The sequence below is a fragment of the Monodon monoceros genome, unplaced genomic scaffold, assembly GCF_005190385.1.
Source record: "Monodon monoceros isolate NGI ecotype Baffin Bay Population unplaced genomic scaffold, NGI_Narwhal_1 Super_Scaffold_21, whole genome shotgun sequence".
NCBI classification, from domain to species: Eukaryota; Metazoa; Chordata; class Mammalia; order Artiodactyla; family Monodontidae; genus Monodon; species Monodon monoceros.
In genome coordinates, this window is record NW_021703778.1 from 2,732,168 (window position 1) to 2,754,356 (window position 22,189).

The 22,189-nt window shown below is 37.6% G+C and overlaps 1 protein-coding gene across 8 annotated transcripts in view; it reads right to left on the reverse strand.

The window, feature by feature from the left end:
- ZNF438 (zinc finger protein 438) overlaps nucleotides 1-22,189 on the reverse strand; it is a 186,463-nt gene that overhangs the window by 115,085 nt on the left and 49,189 nt on the right. For 3 of the 8 annotated variants that reach the window (XM_029236709.1, XM_029236711.1, XM_029236708.1), the window contains exon 3: nucleotides 10,595-10,677. The exons of the other annotated variants lie outside the window; for them this stretch is intronic. The gene's annotated coding sequence lies outside the window, so the exon portion shown is untranslated. The remainder of the gene's footprint in view (nucleotides 1-10,594; nucleotides 10,678-22,189) is intronic. 8 annotated transcript variants of the gene reach the window in all.

Consider the following 22,189-nt stretch of genomic DNA (forward strand, 5'->3'; position numbering starts at 1 on the left):
AGGAAGGAAGGAAGGAAGGAAGGAAGGAAGGAAGGAAGGAAGGAAGGAAAGAAGGAAGGAAGGAAGGAAGGAAGGCAGGCAGGCAGTGGGCATTTCCGTCAAATATATTTGGGAAATACTGGGTTAAATAAAATATCAATATTCACTGAAATGCTCTCACCTTACATAAAATTAGCCAACCACCACACTCTTTAATCGTGGATCACTCAGTGATATCTTGAAAGCCAAGATCGTCACAAAAATATGGGAAACAAGCACTGGCTATAGTTTCCCCTTCATTATCACACTTCAGTTCATATAGCTGAACAAATGGGCATATTCAGAAATATGCAGAGGGCCACATAAATTTGCTACTGGCCAAAAGACTAAAAGAAAGTCAGCAGACCGTCTTAAGATTCCGTCCTTACTGTGTTAGAAAAACTGGTTTCACTTCTTTGCTGTATAATTCTTCCCTTGGCTGTTTTATACAATAAAAGAATGAAACTAGAGACAGAAGTCTGGCTCTAAAATTAAATGCACTAAAGTGTTTGTTTTTAATAATAATAATAAGGAAGTACAGTCCAAGGATCCCAATAAAAATTCTATCCATTTTTAAATTTGCTTTACAAAACCAAAGCAAATTGGATTAAAGGGGTTTGGGATATTAATGTAACAATTGCTTTACTGTAGAAGAACTTTTAAGGGATTAATAAAAAACTGCTGTGAAGTTATATTTATCTATAGTGACTACCACCACCAATATCTGTGCAAAAAAGAATTGTCAATTTGGATCTATCTCCTTATATGTTAGACTTCAAATCGAGATGTAACTCAACAGTGAGAACTGTTAAACTTGCCACTGAGATTGGATGGGGCCTCTATTACCAACGTGGAGTCATGAATGATAATTTTTCAATGTATCTTATTCCTGCCTTCCTGCTGAAATTTTAAATGGGTGAGAAATTTGGGAGGACACTCCCTACTGAAGTGGATCCTTATGGTAACTTAAAGAGCTGCCGTATGTCCTTGGTGGAAGCTGTTTTGAAATTCCACTTCAGTAAAAAATAAGGAATAAATAAGTCACCAATGGAGAAAGGTCTCCATCATATACTTAAGTTTCTTGTTGCTGTTTCTTCACCACTGTTGGGAACTCAAAGTGTGATAATGATCACCCATATACATAAATGTCAAAGAGACTCACCCCTTCCTATCTGAACCCCAACCATTAGTTTAATGCCCGACTCAAGCTTCCTTGATGAAATCTCTCACTGCTCTCTAACTCAAGTGAAATGACTTCTCCACTAAGCCACCTGATTCTCGTTCAGGCCTCTCACATAGCCCATAATCATTTTTATGGACCTTAAGTTGCTGTTTAACTGACCAGTGTACAGATCCTGTTTGTTGAGAAGTCTGGACTCCGGGTGGTTGGACCAAAGTCGCACACATCTTTGGAGAACACACAGTACCAGGCACGATGCTGTGTATGTCGGCATTCTCTAAGTATCTGTAAGTATCTGTCCACTAACTAACATTACCGTTGAGTGCTTTATGATGGCCCTAGGAATAATGATATGGGAGAAAATATAAGCATCTTCCCATCATGAGAATAATAAATGGGCTTACTGGTCTTAGGAAATGTTAACAGACTATCTATAATTTAAGTAATTTATGACTAAATGTCCTTTTTCTCTATGACCAAGTAGTAAAAGGAGAGAGGGTTACATTGTTAGACACGTGCTTAATCACGCACAGACGGAACACTTCAGAATCTACAAACGTAATCTACTTCATTCACTCAAACAACCCTCTATCGAAAGCCACCTGCGTGACAGGCTGTCTCAGGCAGCCTAAAAGGGAATGAGAAATATCGACAGGCATGCTGACCCCTAAGGCAGATTCAAACAGAATCAATCTAAAAATTCCTCCACCCACCTTCATGGAAAACCATATTACACATGGGAAGGTGCATAAAAAATATTTTATCTCACTGCTTTAAGCCATGTAAATAGCTTTGGCCAGCAAACTTAAATTATTCTAGAAACTCCTTCAAAGAGACATTGTTTCGATTCTATCCATCCCCAAACCCCAAGTTGATGGGTGGGTACATGGCAATGCGCTCTAAACAACACGAGCACACTTACCCAGGGCTGCGTCTAAAGGGCAGCTCATTACCTGGATGAGGCCAGTGCTGGAATAGGTACGCCGGGTCCCTACCAATTCCTCAGCAGCCACCGACACACACGGATGCTTCACAGGAGCGAAACATTTTCTCCCAGAACTCAAGGCGAAAAGGCAAAAATAGAACACCTTTTGCCAACCACAAAAATGTATATTTAAAAAGTTGTGGAATAAAAATGAGCTGCTATATACTTTAAAAACCAGAGAAAAAGTAGAAAATAAGTATCTCCCTACGCTCAGCTACAACCTCCCGAACTGAATTGAAGCAAAAATGTTGCCGTTTCAGCTAAGCAGCTTTACATCTGAGGCAACTTAAAACACACTACCAATCACATAAGCTAAAAGTAAGGCAGTGGCATCAAAATGTACCCTTTTCTAATCAGAACCCATTTTTCAAGTGTGCTTTTAGAAGGAAGAACGTAAGTCTTCACTAGATCAACGGGCTTTCATTTACCTCGAAATTCACTAAACCAGCGATCGGCAGATTGTTAAATCTACACAATTAATTTCACAACAAATTTGATTGTTGGCTGCTAAATGTGAATTTTAAAACTAATATGTTAGTGCTCTATTCTGGTTTCAAATCAAAGGGATTTCTTCTGGGATTGAAAAGTAATGAGCATGTAGCCTATCTCACGGACGAAGGAGTGATTTCTAATCTTTAAAAACAGGAGGTCCGCCTACATGATCACCTGGGACAAACTTGGCTAGTGCAACCCAGCGAGAAGGTTATAGGAGCCTGGGAATGTTTAACATCAAGAAAGGAATTACAGCTCAGTAAGATCAGAGGGAATTACACAGGAAATGTGAACAGTAACCCTTTCATATCTCCATACCCACTGCTACCGCCTGTGATAAATGGGGTCCTGCTGCCACCCAGCAATGCGAATACACAAGCCAACAGCAGAAGGGGACTGGGAAAAAGCGATTTTATACATACACACACACACACACACACACAGCATAAACTCATAATGACATGATAGAATCATGCTGCTGCAGGAAAAAGCCTTTAGCCTTTCTGATTGCCACGTAGGCACTCTATCACTGCCTCATCCGACAAGAGGCCTAAGTAAAAATCCCAAGGAAACTTGAAGAATCACGCGGGGGTGGCGAGGATAGAAGAGTTGGCAGACTCTTCATAAGTAGGGAAACGTGGCTTCTCTGAAGCTGACCAAACAAACAGGTCTCCGCCCTGGCTTATGTTTAAACATCTTGTTCCTTGTCAGTCTGTAGGGAAAACATTCTTTCCACAATAAATAATATGCAAACGAATCAGAAATTCTTACTCCATCCGTTATCTACTCTATGTAAAAGTTTTTTCACTATTGTAAGCCAGAAACTTAGAGAATTCAACTGATTGTAAACTTTTTTTTTTTTTTAAAGATCTGCTTAGGGATAGTCAAGGCAAGTTAACATATTTCTAGTTGCTAGTTAAGGAGAATCAAGTGTGACTGTGCAGATCCTGGGCTGCTTTAGAGGCCCGCTGGTTCCCAACTCAAGCAAACAAGCTACTCTTGCCACAGCTGCCTCTGGGAAAGGGGGAAATGCTCAGTTTCTATAAATAGGTGAGTGTGAGATTCATTAAAAAAACAACAAACAAACAACCCCGTGGTGCTCGGACAGTAAGGGCATGGTGGGGTAGTGAAATAAAATGAAGAAGAAAGTGATATCTCCAGTGGGCTAAGTCTAAAATATGGAATAGAATTTTACAGGTCACTCTGAAACAAAATTTCACTTTTTCCCTTGGTATAACCAGGATAGAGATGGTTTGCCATAGACAGTAGGTCAAGAAATAAATGAAGGTGAATACAGAGATGACAAAGCAAACGACCAATGAAAGTTAAAAGGGTTAGGTTTTTAGAAGTATCCAGAAGAGGGGTTAGCTTTTTAGAACTATCCAGAAGAAGGAACAACAAAACCAAAGATTTGTTTTGTTTTGTTTTGCTCTGTTTTCAGCATGTACCTCTCCTCCAAAGCACACATAGCTTCCCCAAGAAACAACCTGTACCAGTAGTGACTTTGTACAGTGCATGGCACGTCACCCAAATAGCAACTGAGATTTCAACTGAAGACTTCTGACTGGGCTTCCAAGCAACGATCAGTTCCCCATCGCCGCGTGGACCACACGGAAACTCAATGGCGCTATCTGCTCATCTGGAAATGAGAGCTTACTTGGAAGGCCTCTTAATCGCTTTAACCCATGTCTCCTTCTGATAAGCATAAAAACTTCATACCTTCTTTGAACGTTACTTGAGATTTCAGAATAATTTAAGTATTATAGCCAAAAAGAAGCCAGAACACAAGATAATTTCTGATGGTTTTTTTCAAACCAGGTCCCACTGCAACAGAATTTAGTAACAAACACTTTTCTAAATAGACAGATATTAATTAATACTTGTCTACTTTTCTCTTGAAGACAAAAAGGCCAAATACATCTACAAACACTATGTACTGGTGACAATGAAATGATATTTATTGGGACCTTTGGCGTATCTCCGCTTCTTGAGTTACTGTAGATGATCTTTTCAGTTCTTACATTAGGCCTGAAAAAATGCTGGCTGTACTTCAATATTCGTTCAATGATTCAGCAGTAGGGCCCCTTTTGCTCTTCTGAAGACCACAGAGCTCTGTTACAGTACTCCCTTCCATGTAATAAAGGACAGAGGGAAGCAGGTTAATTTCTCAGGACAGAGGCAATAGTAAAAGAGGCGAACTGCAGACGACCTTGACAACAGTTGCGATGATGAAAACAGTAGGAGCATCACCCAATACCTGCACATTCACACAGTGCTTCACACTGTACAAGGCACTTTACGTTAACTCCACCCCACAACTTTATTAAGTGGGTATTATCATTTGATTGAAACAGCATAAGTGGCTTTTACAAGGTTCCCCAGCTAGTTGAGCAGAAGAGCTGAGATCTAAACTCTTCTGACAGCTGCCCAGACATTAAAGCTTTCTACTTTGTCAGGAAATTTTGAAAATATCTTCATCCAAACTCTAAAGTCAGAGTACACATAATAAGCAGAATCTTTTTTTCTCTCAACCCACCCAACATTGCTCCTTTTCTACCAATTCCCATAAAAACAATCAGAGTTCCTACGACAGCAGCCTTTACTCCTCAGACCGGAATGGCCAAAAGCACAGTGAAAAGCATCTTTCAAAAACAAACCTGCTCACACTTAGGACTTGTATCATGTAACTGTCCCCCAAATAAGGACATCATCACAGGCATGGGCTTTGAAAACCATTAACTACTGAGGAAATGTCTGGGGTTGTCTGTTCTTCATTTAGAATGAGTCATACATGACACATACCACCTGTTCACGCCTAAAAGGTGAGCACATTCCCGGCCTTCTGGCTTAGCAGAGACACTCACTCCCAGGGCTGGGTGGAGAGGCCAACGGCACAGGAACAACAAATCTAACAGAACTAACAGTTACATTCTTAGCAATTCAAAAAATCATTCCAAATGTTTTATTTTTGAAGTCTTATTAAACAATGATGGAACTACTGGCATTAGTAATTTAACGTAAATGTGAGACATAATGACGGTGGAATTTTACTCACGTAAAATCAATGATTTTTCTTCACCCCTGAAGCTTATTATGAAGATTATGAAACAAAATTATATGAAAGATGCTAAACATCTTGCCTAGCACATAATAACTACTCAGTAACTATATCAGCTGCAGTCAGTAACATTACTGAACTACCAAAAACAAAAGACATAATGCAACGTCATATTTGAGTCAACCAGCAAAACAATACATTCTATGGGGTCTTTTTGTTGTTGTTTTTGGCCACACTGTGGCGTGTGGGATCTTAGTTCCCCAACCAGGGATCGAACCCACGCCCCCTGCATTGGAAATGCGGAGTCTGAACCACTGGACCACCAGGGAAGTCCCTCTGTGGGTTATTTTTTAACATCTACACAGAACATAAATATCTGTTCTAGGCATACAAATATATGCATGTAAGTATTCAGAACAAGATTTGGAAGAATAAAGGGCAAAATGATGACCCAGGGACCGTGGTGGCCAAAGGGAACTTTAATCCCTTTAAATCCTTGATTTGTAAGGCTTTTTCTTTTTAAAAAAAAGAAAGACATTTATGTATTCCTTCTATAAATAAAATTTTTAGTAAAGCAAAGTAGAAAATAGATTTACACAAAGTATTATCTTAATAAGTTTCTTCAACTGCATAGTTGATTTCAGTATTGCGTGAAAGAGTTTATTTTATTTGTAGATAGAGTCAAAAAGAGGTCTAAAGCTCCTTTTCCTTATTTAGTAACACCATTCAAGCTTTATGTCACAGACTGCCTAATCTTCCTGATTGTTGCAAAAAGAAAAAAAAGAAAACCTTCCTTACAATTTTATTACATTTTAAAACCATTCAATGTATTTAATCAAGGTGCAAGGAGGCTTTCAATGTCCAGGAAGCCATAAATCGAAACAGTTTTACATTGAAAAATCACCTTTTCCCCTTGAATTCTGTGTGTGTTTACATTTCATAAACCACATACAGAAAGTCAAGTTGCTGATTCTTTTTAAGGCCAAAGGGGTTGCCCATTTAAAATCGTCACAACAATTTCCAATGTCTTGAGGGTTGCTCTAATTAAAAACCTCTCCTCCTAGGCTCTTCCTAACTTCTAATTCTTGTCTGTACCATTTTGATGCTGGTTTTAAAATTCTAACTTTCCTTCCCGTTCACAACCATAACTTTGACTTTTTCACCCCATTCTTCTTCCTTCAGATCACCTAGATGTGAGCCTATGAACTGTGGGCAAACCAGGTCACAAAAGCTCTTATGAACTCCCTCAAAGAAGCAAATAGCAGGCCTCCTGTGGTTCACGCACCAGGGGAAGCCCCAGGCCCCTGCAATTTACAAAACCAGCTTATAAATTAAAGACCTCCAGTACTGTAAACAGGGACAGACATTTCAACAGATGAGAGGCAGAAAAAGCAGCCTCTTACTTGACCAGGAGGACATTAGGCTGAATAGAAATCTCCACCTCAAGGAGCTGTGGAGTCGGTGTTTGCGGGAAGCAGTACGATCTCTTTTAGATATATTTATAATTCAAGAAAGCCCTTCTCTGTAAATAAATGGGTAATACTATTTGATCAAAAGTTATTTTCCTATAATTTCAAATGAAAATTCTAGATATAATGTGTAGCTAGTATAGGGCAATTTCAACAACAATATACAGCTTTATTTCTAGCCAATGAAAAGCACATGTATCAACAATTTTTTTCTCCCAGATGCTCAGCTATGGGCTCATTAACGTTAAGCTGCTATATCTGCAAACCTCTGAACGATGGCTCCTCCTGTAGCCGGCTTCCTTGATTCTAGAGGCCTCAACCTAGCACCGTGGTGACCCACCGCAGGCTAGCTGTTACCCACCTGCTCTGGGCCTCAGTTTCTGGTCTAATACTAACACTACCTGATAGGACTGTTGCAAGGATTACATAAGTTGTCATGTGTAAAGTACTAGACTGTGCCTGACACAGAGTCAAGCACTGTACGGTTCTTGGCTATTTTTATTATCCTTAACATCAGAAAGGTGTAGCTCTGGGGCCAGAACGTTAATAAGCACAGCTTACGGCAACCGCTGCAGGAATCGGTGCCTCGAGACTGCTTAGTTCTTGGTGCAAGTTCAAAGTCGCCTGTGTATTCCGTCCTGTGCATTCTAATTACTGATGTCTTCCTGTATGCCTCCGCGTACCTGGTGCTCAGCATGCCTGGTGACGCATCTCACTCTGGACTCTAAAAATCTTGAGAACAGGGACTCTATCTACCTTGCCTTATAGACTCAACACCTAGTGCAGTGTCTTGCATAGAGTAGCTGCTCTATAAAAACCCAATTGAAACATAGTATTAGCCATCTATCTGTCTGCCTCGCTCAAGCTCAGTTCCTGAGAACAGAGGTTACTGAACGTTGGTTTCTGCATCCCTAGAAGGGCCTACCTCACACTGGCGGTTAATAAAAGCCTACCATCTACTTTTTTTATCCATGTTTTGAATTTATTTTGCATGTTATTTTGACTTATTCACAGCAACTTTTTATTGACTGAAACAAAATGCATTTCTGAAATGAAACAATTCTCTTTCTTCTTTTCCCCTAGAAGCTCTTGATAGAGCAGGAAATAAAACTTTTCAATGACTTTTTAGTCCTCAAAGTGATGACTACAGAGAAAAGAAGCAATGATCTTTTTTCCACGCTGCTCTGGATGGAGCCTTTGTCGGGAATCATCCTCCAGAACCTAGCCAGAACAAAGCCCTTCTTCAAAAAGAGTCGTCCTTTGACTGCTGTACAGATTCCATTCAGTCAGCACTGTGTCCTCGCTCTTCCACAATTGTGACATGTTCATTATCTGAAAACTCTCTCTGCCCACCCTGCTTGTGACCGTGCCCAGCTCAGCTTAGGACAAAAAGCCTGTTTGGGCGGCCTCCTACTGCTGACCTCATGAAACACAAACTCAGGGCAAGCAGCCTTTGGACCACTCAGGACCTCATCAATGAAAGATCTTCGGCGTGACCTTCAGTCTGATGCCTGGCTGAAGGTCGCACAGTGGGCCTACCTCCCAGGACCCTCAATCTCAAAACATGCACACATCCCAGGGAAAAAGGCAAGAACCTTCCGGGAGTCTAGATAAATATCTTAGTTTTCTCAGGGAAAAAACTGGTGATTTCACATTCCTCTGAGTCATTCTATTACTAGATTACTTCCAGGTGTTATGGCGGGACAGTCCACCACAACGTGTGTCACTTGCTAATGTCAGGTCGGAGCATAAATACATGAGTCACATATGATCCTTCCAATTCTCCTTACTCAAGGTGGTAAGAGAAGTGATTTATTTCTCTTGACTTTCCAAGATGAAATGAAGCTAACTTCTTTGCTTAAATGAAATAAAAGCTCTGTCAGATGGAAACTCCTTTGCTATCCCTGGTGCCCTGGTCAGGCGTGGAGTTTTAAAGTGAGAAAGCATCTTGGACAGTCATCAACCTCACAGCACAGACCCCGCCTGAGGCCCAGAAAAGCTGAGACGTTTGCCATGGTCACAAAGGAAAACAGAGGATCAAAGCAAGACTAACGGTCCTCCTGCATTCTCCTCAGCCCGTTTGCTTTCCACACGCCACACAGAAAGGAGTCTCTGGCCAAGAACTTCACCCTGACCCGCAATCCTGAAGCTGTCCGCAGCTTCCCCTCACTCCCTGCATTTTGGTAGTCCAGCTACATAATTATCTGCTAAAAAAATATGAGAAGTAAAGACAAGCCTTCCCGTTCAAAGTAACAGCTACATTACTATTTTCTTAAAGATATTACCCCTTGCAACTGCTACAGGCTTCTTTCCTCCACACTATTTCCAAGACAAGGCTGCGTGTCCTCTAAGAGCCACTTCCATAAATAGTCCTCAAGTATATTCTGAAAAAAATGGGAAAGCCCTGTACACAAGCACCCTTATGATAGTGAGGGAATGGAGATGACGCCCACTTGAGAAGGGCACACGACTAGGAGCATCCTAATACTCTATCAGGGACTCAAAGCAAAAGGACGGCCTCTGACACTGAGCAAACATTGAGGAGGATGTAAATGCCATGCCCTGTGCCACCTGGTACCATAACTGACAGGGACATCTCAGAAAACAAGCTTACTCGTAAATAGCTGGTAATATTTCCCTACCCATCACCATAAAATCCAGTAATTCAATAATCCCAAACATATTCTGAATCTTATACTTTGCCATTGCAAACACCAAATACAAAATTTGATACATTAACTTCAATTTGACTATTTCTTCTTTTTTCCCAGTCTAATGAGAAGGAAAAGGGCCTGAATGTGGGCAATAATAAAAAGTGTCTTTTTACGATATAATACAGAAATAGGTCAAGAAAATGAGAAGTAACGTAATATGGTACAATAACATATTTTTAATGACTTTCTTAAGGTTCACTTTGATATACACTTGGAAAACATGGCAATTTATTTAAAGTTGTGACAGTCTTAGGGTTTTCATAATTTCTATAGCTATAAAAATTAATGAAAATATTTTACAAATTATTTTAAATTACAATTTAATAATAGTCTGAGATAAAAATCTAAGATATCAATGAAAACTGAGAAGCAGAGAAGTAAAACTTTATTAAATTTCTCATTTCCTACTGAGGGAAAACAAAAGATACCATCTCATTCTTGACTTAATTATAGGTATTACATAGATTTAACGTTTCAAAAAAACTTTAAAATAATCAGCAGCAGATTTCAAAGCAGGCAAAATTCAAAACCAAATTAAACAAAGATAAACTTTAAATCAAATAGCAAAAAGCCCAAAACACAATGGAAAATAAAAGACTTGTACAAAAGAAACAAGATCAATGAAATAAAACGAATTAAAGATCAATTTTGACAATAAATATAAATGAGTTAAAATACCTGTTAAAAGACAAAAGTTCCTCCCATTAGGTTAAAAAATCCAACTATGAAATCCAACTATGCTCCACTTATAGAAAACATATCTAAAAGAAATGACAAAGAAGGGATAAATATAATAAGAAGTACACAGATACACAGGGAAATATAAACTAAAGTAGCAATATTAATGTCAGCTAAAGCACAAGGCATAAATTAGGAAAAAAGTGATATTATTCTGATAAAAGGTATAATCCTCAATTGAGATACTGACAGTTAATAATACATGAACACACAGAGCAAAACAAAAAAAAGAGAGAAATATAAAGAAAAATTAATGGAAGAAATCACTGATTTACATCTTTAAGCCTTTGAGATCAGATAAAAAATAATTATAGAAAAGTTAAACAACATAATAAATATTTTAGTATCTCACAAGGAAGACAAATTCTTTGAAAAAGTCTGTGAAACTTTACTAAAACTGATCATAAATTAGTCAATGAAGACATTTAAAAATTAGAAAAGCAGAATGCTGTGTATCAATTTATTACTAATTAGTACCTAAATTTTAAAAGTAACTTGTAAATTGGAGAAACACTCTCCTAAATAACTACTGGATCAAAGAGAACTCTTGGCATGAAATCATATGCTAGTTTAGAAATTATTTTAATTGAGAATACATATCGGGGACTTCCCTGGTGGTGCAGTGGTTAAGAATCCGCCTGCCAATGCAGAGGACATGGGTTCAATCCCTGGACTGGGAAGGTTCCCCATGCCACAGAGCAACTAAGCCTGTGTGCCACAACTACTGAGCCTGCGCTCTAGAGCCCGTGAGCCACAACTACTTAGTCTATGCGCCGCAACTACTGAAGCCTGCACAATCTAGGGCCCACATGCCACAACTACTGAGCCCACATGCTGCAACTACTGAAGCCTGCGCGCCTAGAGCCTGTGCTCTGCAACAAGAGAAGCCACCACAATGAGAAGCCCGTGCACCGCAACAAAGAGTAGCCCCCACCCGCTGCAACCAGAGAAAGCCCATGTGTGGCAACGAAGACCCAACACAGCCTAAATAAATAAATAAATAAATAGATGAGAATACACACCAAAATATACTGGCTATGGCAAAACAGTACACAGAGAAAAACTTAAAAGTCTTAAATGCTTTCCATTTTGTATTAGGGTATAAAATTTCTACCATAACAAAAGGACTCAAAAATATAGTAAGCACAGTTAGAGATTTTTCTTTCTCATGTCACAGTACCGGGTGCAGGGGGAGGTGTGCGTCACAAGATCATTCAGGGACCCAAGCTGACTCTATCAGCTTCCACATGGCTTCCATCTCTGGACCTAAGGTGGCTGCCATACCTGATGTAACATCCCTGCCAGCAGAAAGGGAAAAGAGAAAGTCTAGGGCAAGTAGCTTGTCCTTAATGAGGTAACCTTATACACATCACCAGTCACCTCTCATTAGTCCAAAGCCACACCCTGCTTCAAGAGAAGCAGAGAAATGTAGTTTCTAGATGGGCAGGCATGTATGCGCTCAGGTAAAATCTAGGAGTTCTATTCCTAACAGGAAAAATAGATCGTAAGTGACACTGGAGTATCTTCTACATATTCTTTCTGGTTAAAAAAATGAAAAGAACAATAAAACAAAATCAAGAGGGGATTATATGTAATTACTTCATTTAAGCTGGATTCTTCTTAGTGCCAAAGACACTACCAAATATCAATTAAAGAAATTAGAAAGGTACATCAATGAATTTTAAGGATGCTAGGGTCCCATTCCAATATATCAAATCATAGGCTAACTACACTGAGAATTCATCTACTCTCTTTCCTTGTTTAAGGATATTTAATTCATGTATTTTTATTTATATTGTGTATACTGATTTATCTAAATGGAATTTTCAGGTCAACTCAGTTTCAGCCTTACACAGAGAGGTCTTCTAACATTAGACAGAAGTGAATGTTTTGTTAGTAAATTAACTTTCAAATTTTTGGAATTTTTTTCAAAACAACATTATTGAGGTAAAATGTGTACATTTCAATGAATTTTACAAACATATACATATATCCATATAATCACCACCATAGTCGAGATATAGAACACACTGATCAAACCAAAAGTTGCCCCTGAGCCCCATCCTGGTAAATCAAACTGTAGAGATATAGAACACACTGATCAAACCAAAAGGTTCCCTTGAGCCCCACCCAGGCCAATCACACTCCATCCTCAGCTGCAGACAACAGGTCTGTTTATTGTGACTATAGATTACATCTGTTTGTTTGGGGGTTTTTTAGCATCATTTCTGGTATAATAATTGTGGGCAGTAAATGGAATCATAGAGTTTGTATTCTTTTGTGTCTGGCTTATTGAACTCAGCATAATGTTTCTGAGATTCATTCATGTTGTTGTATGTAGCAGTACGCTGTTCCCTTTAAATGCTGAGTAGTATATTATTACATGGATATATGCCACAATGTGTTCATCCATCCACTAGTTGATGGACATTTAAGTTGCTTCCAGCTTGAGGCTATTATGAATAAAGCTGCTATGGACATTCATGTACAAGTATGTGTGTAAATATACGTTATCATTTCTCTTAGGTAAGTATTTAGTAGTAAAACTGTTGTATGTTATGGTAAATGTTTAACTTTATAACACACTGCCAAACAGTTTAAATGGTTTTATCGTTTTACTTTCCTACCAGCAATATATTAAAGTTCCATTCTAACACTTGTTCTTTTAATTTTTAATTTTAGCTATTCTGATGAATATACAATGGTATCTCATTGTTTTGGTTTGCATTTTTCTGATGTCTAATGATTGAACACCTTTTCCTGTGCTGCATTCATTATTTTCTTGTGCCTAGATTTTTAACTGGGCTGTCTTTTTAATGAGCTGTAAGAGTTCTTTATATATTCTGGCTACAAGTCATTTGTCAGGTATATGTATTGTGAATATGTTCTCTCTGTTTAAAGATCACCTTTTCATTTTCTTAACGATGTCTTTTGAAGAATAGAAGTTTTAAATTTTGATGGAGTCCCATTTGTCAATTTTTCTTTTATGGTTCATCCTTTTTGGGCCCCAAGAAATCTTTGCCTATCCCAAGTTCACGAATATTTTCTCCCGTAATTTTTTCTTGAAGTTTTATAGTTTTAGTCTTTTATATTTAGATCCATGATTCTTTTCAAGTTATTTTTATATCTAGAAGAAGTAAGAGTTGAGCTTAATGTTTTTACATTTAATATCCACGTGTTCCAGTACCATTTGTTAAAAAGACTATCCTTTCCCCATTGAATTAACTTGGCACAACTGTCAGAAATCAACTGGCCATATATGTGTGGGTCTATTTCTGGATTCTCTATTCTATTCCATTGATATATATGTTTACCTTAGGCCAACACTACCTTGATCACCGCAGCTTTAAAGAAGGAGCTTTAAAAAGTAAAGGAAGTCTTGAAATTAGGTACTAAAAACCTTCCAATTTTGTTCTTGTAAATACATTTTTTAGTTTTTATAGGTCCTTTGTATTTTGATATAAATTTTCAATTTCAATTTCTAATTTTTCATTGCTGGTATATATACATAAAACTGATTTTGTGTATCTACTTTGCGTCCTGCAAGCTTGCTAATAAATTCAATGACAAATTCTAGTGGCATTTTAGAGATTTCTTAGCATTTCCTCTATACATGATCATGCTGTCTGCAAATAGACCTTTTATTTCTACCTTGCCAATGTATATGTCATTTGTTTCTTTTTATTGCCTGTTACACTGGCTGGGGCCTCCATTACAGTATTAGATACACATATGGAGGAGATGGGCATACTTGTCTTGTGTCCTGTCTTAGGAGGAAAGCACTCCATCTTTTGACTTTAAATAGGACTTCAGCTAGAAGTTACATGTAGATGTCTTTCGTCAGGTTAAGAAAATCCTTTTCTGTTTCTAGTTTCCTGACAGATTTTATCACAAATGGCTGTTGAATGTACTCCAATGCTTTCTCCTGTAACTACTGACAGGATCATATAGCTTTTTTCTGTTAAAGTGATGAACTTATGCTAGTGAATTTTCCAATGTTAAACCAACCTTGCATCCCTCGAATAAACTCATTTTTAATATCCTGCTGGATTTGACTTACTAATGGTTCGTTCACAAAATGTTTCACCCATGTTCAAGAAGGATATTTGTTTATAGTTTTCTTTTCTTGTAATGTCTTCACCTAGTTTTGATGTTAGCATAATGCTAGTGTCCTAAAATGAGTTGGGAAGAGTTTCCTTTTCATCTATTTTCTGAATTATTTCTCCTTCAAATGTTTGATAGAATTCATCAGTTAAAACATGTATGGGCCTGGAGTTCTTGGTTTTGGTTTGGTTTGTTTGTGTGGGAAGGTTTTTAAGCAGGAATATAACTTCTTTAATAGATACGGTGCTATTCTAATGTTATCCTTCTTCCTAAGTCAATTTCATTACATAATTTGTGCCTTCCAAGGAATGTATCCATTTCATCAAAGTCGTCAAACTTATGTACGAAAGATGTTTGTAATATTCTTTCTATATGTTTTTAATTTCTGTACAATCTGTAGTGATGTCCCCTCTTTCAATTCTGACGTTATACTTAGTAACATGTGTTTCCTCTTTATTTTTGTTTATTAGGATAGCTAGAGGTTTAATCGTTTTCTCAACGAGCCTGCTTTTGGTTTCCTTGTTTATCTCTGTTGTTTACCTGTTTTCTATTTCATCAATTTCTGTTCTTTTGTTTACTATTTCCTTCCTTCTACTTACTTTCGTTTTAATTTGATCTTCTTTTTCTACCTTCTGAAGGTGGACACTTAGATCATTTAAAGATTTGCCTAAGCACTGCTTCACATATATCCCAGAAATTTTGATGTGTTTTTATTGTGATTCACTTCAAAACATCTTTTAATCACCCCTCCTTTTTTTTGACCAATGTGCTAGTTAGAAGTATGTGGTGTAATTACAAATGTTGAGGATTTTCCAGATATCTTTCTGATATTGATTTCTAGCTTAATTATATTGTGGTCATAGGATACACTCTGCATAATTTCCATCATTTTAAACTTAATGAGACTTGTTTTATATATATTAGAAGATGGGGGGCTATCTTGGTGGATATTCCATGTGCACTTGAAAAGAATGCATATTCTGCTACTGGTGAGTGGAACGTTCTGTAAATGTCAGTGAAGTCAAGTTGGTTTACAGTGTTGTTATGTGCATCTATATCCTCCCTGATCATGTTTCAACTTTTTCCATCAATTACTAATATGGGTATTAAAATCTACAACTACAATTGAAGATTTGTCAGTTTCTTTTTTTTCAGTGCTATCAGTTTCTGCTTTGTGTCTTTTTACAATGTAGTATTGTGGAATTTAAGGTTATTATTTCTTCTTGACAAATTGACCCATTTATCATTATTATGAAGTGTCCCTCTTTAACCTTCTTAATATCACTTGTTATGAAGCCCACTCTGATATTACTATAGCCACTCCAGTTTTCTCATACTTCGTGCTTACATTGTATACATTTTACACCCTTTTGTTTCTAACGTATTTTGAAGGTTATCTTGGTTTTTTATCCAATTTGACAATCTTTGCCTTCTGATTAGAGTAGATCATTTACGTTTAATGTGATTACTGATATGGTTGAATGTTGTCCTACCATATTGTTACAAGTTTTCTATTTGTCCATCTAGTTTTGGTCCTTCTCCCCTTTTTTCCTGTCTTATTTTGGATTAGTTTTTAGGATTTCACTTCATATCCACCATTGGTTTCTTATTAGTTAAAAATCTTTTTTAGCTATTTTCGTGAATACTCTTTAGCTTAAGACAACCTACCTTCAAAAAATATTATACCACTTCATGTATAAGACCCTTATGATATGCTTCCTTTCCCCATCCCATTCTTTGAGCCATTGATGTCATACTTTTTTTTTTTTTTTTTTTTTTTTTGCGTTACGCAGGCCTCTCCCGTTGCGGAGCACAGGCTCCAGACGTGCAGGCTCAGTGGCCATGGCTCATGGGCCCAGTCACTCCATGGCATGTGCGATCCTCCTGGACCAGGGCACAAACCCGTGTCCCCTGCATCGGCAGGCGGACTCTCAACCACTGCACCACCAGGGAAGCCCTGATGTCATACATTTTACTTTTACATATGTTATAAATCTCACTAGATAAACACTGTCATTATTTTTTATTTAAAGAGACATTTATGTTTTAAAGAAACTGAAACAGGGAGAAAAATTTTTTTTGTTTATCAACATATGAACCACTTTTAGCATTCTTTATCCCTTTGTATAGTCCAATTTCCACCTGGTATCTTTTGCCTAATAAACTTCCTTCAATATTTCTTGTAATGTATGTCTGCTGGTCATGAGTTGTCTCAGTTTTTGTCTAAAAAAGTTCTTATTTGGCCCTTATTTTTTTTCTCCTTTATTTTGTATTTTTACTGGCTGTAAAATCCTAGGTTGACAATTTTTCTAGCACTTGAAAATTGCTATTAAATTGCATCCTGGTTTGCACAGTTTCTGATGACAAGTCTGCTGCCATTCTTGACTTTATTCCTTTGTATGTAATATCTTTTTATTCCCTCTGCCTGCTTTTAACATTTTTCTCTTTATCACTAATTTTCAGCAATTTTCTTGATGTACCGTGTGTGTGTGTGTGTGTGTGTGTTGTTTATCTTGCCTGGGCTCTGTTGAATTTCTTGGATCAACGGGTTTATATTTTCTTCAAATTTGGGGAAATTTCAGCCATTAATATTTTTCTCTTTCACCCTCCCTCTAAATTCTGAGACTACAATTACACTTATGCCCATGGTTATCATACTATAGGCAACCAAGTTGCTTTTCATCTTTTTCAACCTTTTTTCTCTCTATGCTTTTGGTTAAATTCTCACTATGTTTTCAAGTTCACTGAGCTTTTCTCCTGAAAGATCTAATCTGCATTTAATCCCATCTAGTAAAATTTTCGTTTCAGTTACTATATTTTTCTATCTCTGGCTGTTCCAATATTTTCTTTTTTCTACCTTCTATTTCATTCCTCATTATGTGTATGTACATGAGCCATATTTACAACAGCTGTTTTAAAGTACCTATCTGCTAGTTCTATCATCTCTGTCATTTCAGGGTCTATTTCTATTGGCTCCTGGTTATGGGGTTTTTCTCCTGCTCCTTTCTTTATCTAGTCATGTTTGACTGGATGCAATTCACTGTGAATCTTAAGTGGCTGAATGCTGGATTTCTTGTATTTGTTTAAAGAGTGTTGAATTTCTAGCAGACAGTTGTTATTGTGGGTTAATATGATTCTTTTGAGGCTTAGTTTTAAGCTCGTTTACGGCTTGTATAGAGGAACCTTTACTCTAGGGCTCAACCTTACAGTGACCTGGTACTTTTTCATTTCTCATGAGATGTCCTTCCAGCTTCTGGGGGCTTCATCCTGTGCATTCATGGTTTGGTGCTCAGCAGATCCTCAGGAGCCCCCCTACGGAGATTTCAGAAATACTTTCTCTGTCCAACACCCACCTCTCTAGGAAGGTGAGATTTCAAATGAATCAGGCTTTTCTATCCTGTCTCCTTGCTACTTCCTTCCCTGCTCCATAGTAAGAGTCAGGTACTTCACTTTTAAATTTGGTTACTGAACTTTAAACGCTGAAAGGAGAACTGATCTCCCTCTAAGAAACCTACTGAGCATACCTTCCTAGGAGAGGGGGAGGCTAGATAAAGGGTATTTATTTAGATTCTTTTTTCCTTAGGGATTGAATACAAAAAAATTTACAAAAATTGAATAGAAAAAAGTATTTATTTTGTTACCCTTATTTTTAAAAATACTTGTGCTTTATTATTTGTGTTGGTAGATACCTAAGTAAAGGCTTACAATGAAGCCCCTCTAAACCATTAAATAGCTTATACATTTATGGAGAATAAAAGAAAGAGCAGATGTTTTAGGGGAGGCTGAAGAGAGGTAAGTTGGTGGTAGGAAGCAAATGTTTCCTCCAAGGCTAGGCTGTCATGAACTAAGTTGGAGTATATAGTTATCTGACAGTTGTAATAACATTAATAATCACAAACTATATCTAGAAAATTATGCAGGCTCACTACTGAAAACTGGAAAAGGCCAAATATATAAAGATGAAAATATATGCCATCTATAAATCTATCACTTAGAAGATAACAACTGTTAATATCTGGCATGTGTCCTCACAGAGTTTTGCTAAGCATATACATACATACGTATATACACATTGGGTGGGCCAAAAGGTTCATTTTTTTCTGTAAGATGGCTCTGGTAGTACTCAGCTGTCTTTAACTTCATTAGAAACAATTTTGTTAGACTGTATGTGACAGCTGTCATACCAGAGTGCATTTAAAAAAAGACTCATCAAAATTGGTGAATTTTTGTGTAGCCATTTTGATATCAAAGATGGAAGGAAAAAAAGCAACATTTTCGGTATATTATGCTTTATTATTTCAAGAAAGGTAAAAACGCAACTGAAACGCACAAGAAGATTTGTGTAGTGTATGGAAAAGGCCCTGTGACTGATCAAACGCGTCAGAAGTGGTTTGCGAAGTTTCGTGCTGGAGATTTCTCATTAGACGATGCTCCATGGTGGGGTAGACCAGTTGAAGTTGATAGCGATCAAATCGAGACATTAACTGAGAACAATCAACGCTATACCAGCGGGAGATAGCTGACATACTCTAAATATCCAAATCAAGCTTTGAAAATCATTTTCACCAGCTTGGTTATGTGAATCGCTTTGATGTTTGGGTCTCACATAAGCAAAAAAAACCTTCTTGACCATATTTCTGCATGCAATTCTCTACGTTTTGAAACATAATGAAAACGTTCCATTTTTAAAACAACTTGTGATGGGCAATGACAACTGGATACTGTACAACAATGTGGAACAGAAGAGATCGTGGGGCAAGCAAAATGAACCAATACCAACCACACCAAAGGCCGGTCTTCATCCAAAGAAGGGGATGTTGTCTATATGGTGGAATTGGAAGGGAGTCCTCCATTATGAGCTCCTTTGAGAAAACCAAACGATTAATTCCAACAAGTACCGCTTCCAGTTAGACCAACTGAAAGTGGCACTCGACGAAAAGCGTCCAGAATTAGTCAACAGAAAACACATAATCTTCCAACAGGATAACACAAGACCACATGTTTTTTTGATGACCAGGCAAAAACTGTTACAGCTTGACTGGGAAGTTCTGATTCATCCACCATATCACCAGATATTGAACCTTCAGATTTCCATTTATTTCGGTCTTTACAAATTCTCCTAATGGAAAAACGTTCAATTCTCTGGAAGACTGTAAAAGGCACGTTGAACAGTTATTTGCTCAAAAAGACAGAAAGTTTTGGGAAGACGGAATTATGAAGTTGCCTGAAAAATGGCAGAAGGTAGGGGAAGAAAAGGGTGAATAGGTTGTTCAATAAAGTTCTTGGTGAAAATGAAAAATGTGTCTTTTATTTTTACTTAAAAAACTGAAGGCACTTTTTGGCCCACCCAATATATACCTCACAGGACTGCTGTGAGGACTAAATTAGCTAAAACATATAAAGCAATTAGAACACAGTAAGCTATGTATGTGTTTACTCTCGTTATTAAGAGGAAAAACGAGTAAATAAAGAGGCTCTGAGTGGACCTGAGACCATTTCTAGACCTGAACTTTCCAACATCATCTGTATATAGCTCAAATACCTCTTTAATTTGACAGAGAGAAGTGTACTACATTTGAGAACTGCTTTCCCCTTTATTGATTATTTCATTACTGGCTTTAAAGGAGTGTGGATATATTAGTCTTCTGCCAAGGTCAGGTGTAAAAATTAGTCTAACTGCCTCAGTGCCAGAGACTGAGAAGCATGACACGTGTGCCATGATCATGTCACCTTCACCATTGAGAAGGTACCACTGGCCATCTCTCCTCCTAGGAGGATCCCTGGCTCAATTCAAAACAGGAATAACAACACAGGACATAATCCGAATGGTATGTTTTAGGTCAGCACAGCAGTTTTGTGTGAGGTCAAAATGGTAATCAAGAAGAAGGAGTCAAATATTTGAAGAGATTATAGTTGAAAACGTCCCTAATATGGGAAAGGAAATAGTCAATCAAGTCCAGGAAGCGCAGAGAGTCCCATATAAGATAAATCCAAGGAGAAACACGCTGAGACACATATTAATCAAACTTTCAAAAAATAATACAAAGAAAAAATATTAAAAGCAGCAAGGGAAAAGCAACAAATAATATACAAGGGAATCGCCATAAGGTTAACAGCTGATTTCTCAGCAGAAACTCTGCAAGCCAGAAGGGAGGGGCAGGACATATTTAAAGTGATGAAAGAGAAAAACCTACAACCAAGACTACTCTACCCAGCAAGGATCTCATTCAGATTTGATGGAGAAATTAAAACCTTTACAGACAAGCAAAAGCTAACAGAAGTCAGCACCACCAAACCAGCTTTACAACAAATCCTAAAGGAACTTCTCTAGGCAGGAAACACAGAGAAGGAAAAGACCCACAATAACACACCCCAAACAATTAAGAAAATGGTAATAGGAACACACATATCGATAACCACCTTAAATGTAAATGGATTAAATACTCCAACCAAAAGACACAGACTGGCTGAATGGATACAAAAACAAGACCCATATATATACCGTCTACAAGAGAACCACTTCAGACCTAAGGACACATACAGACTGAAAGTGAGGGGATGGAAAAAGATATTCCATGCAAATGGAAATCAAAAGAAAGCTGGAGTAGCAATTCTCATATCAGACAAAATAGACTTTAAAATAAAGACTATTACAAGAGACAAAGAAGGATACTACATAATGATCAAGGGATCAATCCAAGAAGAAGATATAACAATTGTAAATATTTATGCACCCCACATAGGAGCACCTCAATACATAAGGCAAATACTAACAGCCATAAAAGGGGAAATCAACAGTAACACATTCATAGTAGGGGACTTTAACACCCCACTTTCACCAACGGACAGATCATCCAAAATGAAAATAAATAAGGAAACACAAGCTTTAAATGACACATTAAACAAGATGGACTTAATTGATATTTATAGGACAGTCCATCCAAAAACAACAGAATACACATTTTTCTCAAGTGCTCATGGAACATTCTCCAGGATGGATCATATCTTGGGTCACAAATCAAGCCTTGGTAAATTTATGAAAATTGAAATTGTATCAAGTATCTTTTCCAACCACAACGTTATGAGACTAGATATCAACTACAGGAAAAGATCTGTAAAAAATACAAACACATGGAGGCTAAACAATACACTACTTAATAACGAAGTGATCACTGAAGAAACCAAAGAGGAAATCAAAAAATACCTAGAAACAAATGACAATGGAGACAAGACGACCCAAAACCTATGGGATGCAGAATAACGAAGTGATCACTGAAGACACCGAAGAGGAAATCAAAAAATACCTAGAAACAAATGACAACGGAGACACGACAACCCAAAACCTATGGAATGCAGCAAAAGCAGTGCTAAGAGGGAGGTTTATAGCAATACAATCCTACCTTAAGAAACAGGAAACATCCTAACCTTGCA